Source organism: Etheostoma spectabile, chromosome 21 (genome assembly GCF_008692095.1).
Source record: "Etheostoma spectabile isolate EspeVRDwgs_2016 chromosome 21, UIUC_Espe_1.0, whole genome shotgun sequence".
NCBI classification, from domain to species: domain Eukaryota; kingdom Metazoa; phylum Chordata; class Actinopteri; order Perciformes; family Percidae; genus Etheostoma; species Etheostoma spectabile.
Genome location: NC_045753.1, coordinates 22,068,278 through 22,070,653, shown reverse-complemented (window position 1 = coordinate 22,070,653; position 2,376 = coordinate 22,068,278).

Genomic DNA, 2,376 nt, shown 5'->3' with positions numbered 1-2,376 from the left:
ACACACCACACACACACACACACACACACACACACACACACTGCAATCTCCCACGAGAATCACAAGGACATCCAAAACAAGTGAGCACCGATAGAGGTTTGACAGAAAACCAGGGGAGTGCTCATTCTCCTAACTTTACTTCCATCCATCCATCCATCCTTCCATCCATCCATCCATCCATCCATCCATCCATCCATCCATCCATCATTTATCATTACACTCTATGCATGTCATCAGCCGCTGGTGGGTACAGTCATCACAGAGGAATATTGATTTCCTATTTCTATTCTTACAAAACTGGGCACGCTAAAAGGAGGGAGAAAAAAAGACTGGAAAAAGATAAATCAGAACCACATGAAGTCTGTCCGTCCCAAAACACTGTGTATTCATGTTGGGAAAATAATCTACTGATGTTTTTGGCTCTGTGCTTCAGTAACACAGGCCATATCTTGGTTTGGAAAAGAAGCTCTTCAAACCCAGATGTCCAGACTGCACAAAGCTACAAATGAACCATAACAATTTACTTTACCGGCGCCAAACAGATTGCCGCACTGGGCGAAGACAGCAGCCAAGAAGCATCATCGTCATCAAACACGGCTATTGTGTCAGCAGGGGCAGAGCAGTCAGCTCATCCACTCTCGAGTCACTATATGCAACATGGTTAAGTGGCCTGAGCCCCGGGGCTTTTACACATCATTTTCCTCGAGAAAATGACAGAAGAAGGGAAGGGGAATGGGAACGGGAGATAAAGTGAGTTTGAATGACGGTGCACCATGGAGGGAAAGACGAGAGAAAGGAATAGAGAGAGCAGAAATGTTTCACTGTAAATGCTGCATTTTCTCTGTGCACCCCGTGGCTGTGGAAAGAGAGACGGGGGAGGGTACAGATGGATAGATAAAGAGGAGGAGGAGACAGAGTGGCGAGGTGTGATGTGCGGTGACCCGAGCACTTCTCCGACGCCATAAACTTGGAGGCAAGCTTCAAGCGAGAAGAAAGCCATAAGCTGTCTTTGGCCACCAGCTCTGTGGTTGACTGTGTGGCAAGCCAGAGGTCAGCATGTACACACAGACACGCATAGGACACCGTCAGCAACACAGAGGGCCATTAAGGTCACAGTAACACAACCAGGCCGCAATACATCCAAGACAGTTGGACATATCAGTTTTGTTGTATACTATCACATTCCCAGAGCATTTGCAGTACTCTGCATGGCTTTAGCGCCTAAGATGAATCTATTTGGTGACAATAAATTATTTGTGGTGTGATCTTTTTTGCATTTGGAGCTTAAATGTACAGTTCAACATTTTGGAAATACACATATTATTTGCTTTATTGAGCCAGCAGCAGTTGGCTTAGCTTAAATAAAAGATAAGAAAAAAAGGGAGGTTCCTTTAGGATCTCCAAAGTCCCCAAGTAAACTGTGTGGCAATCAACATGTGGTTACACATTTGAAACATAGAAACATCATCATTTATTTGGGTTTGTGTTTCTGTCCACCTGGAGGATGTAAGTCTGATATTCCATCTCTTTTTGCTGTGTTACCCAACTTGCCCAAAGAGATCCAGTATGTGCAGCTCTTTAGCTGCTAAATTCTCCTTTATGTTCACAAGCTAGTTGCAAATCGGTCTGTCTGCTGTTTGCTGCTGGATTACATTTCAGAATAAAATCCCTGGTTGTTCTTTTAGGACTTCTGGGAAAAAAAATATAACGAAGCTGCCATCTGTCGTCTGCTGTGTGCACCTGCCTAAAGGTAAAAAGACACATGCAATAAGCATGGGGGAAACTGGGAGATCGACAGTAGCTTGGCTCAGCCCTCTTATGTACTTCCGCTCAATTTTCATTTTCCTTCAGTACTACATCAAGGCTCGCGGGTTTTCTCCGGTCAAATCTTTACCGGTCCAATCAGCGAACAGAGGGAGTGGCTGAGAACAATGACGTTGCGGTCGTGTGCTAGTTTGAGTTGTAGTTCCGTAATGGCGGCGGAGAAATGTGCAAGCGAAGCCATGTGGTCCGTTGTGGCAACGCTGCCAAATATCCAGAAGTTAAAGCCAGAGCAAGAACAATCATTGCTGAGTTTTGTTGGTGGCCATGATGTTGTGGCCCTCCTCCCCACGGGGTTCGGGAAAAGTTTGATTTTGAGTTCGAGTTGGCTAAGGCGAACGCTAGCGACGTTAGCGATTGGTCATGGCAGATCCAGAGTGCAGATCCAATAGATCAACAGAGTACCGGCCCACAGCTCAATTTTGCCCATGAGCCCCCCAGTGGGGTAATCCGGCCCTGACTCTGTGTAAATACACCAACACCAACACATCCAGACATCAGGGCAGGGGTTCGAGGGTACGAGAGAGTAGACGTTCCGAATGGATCACCTGAGAC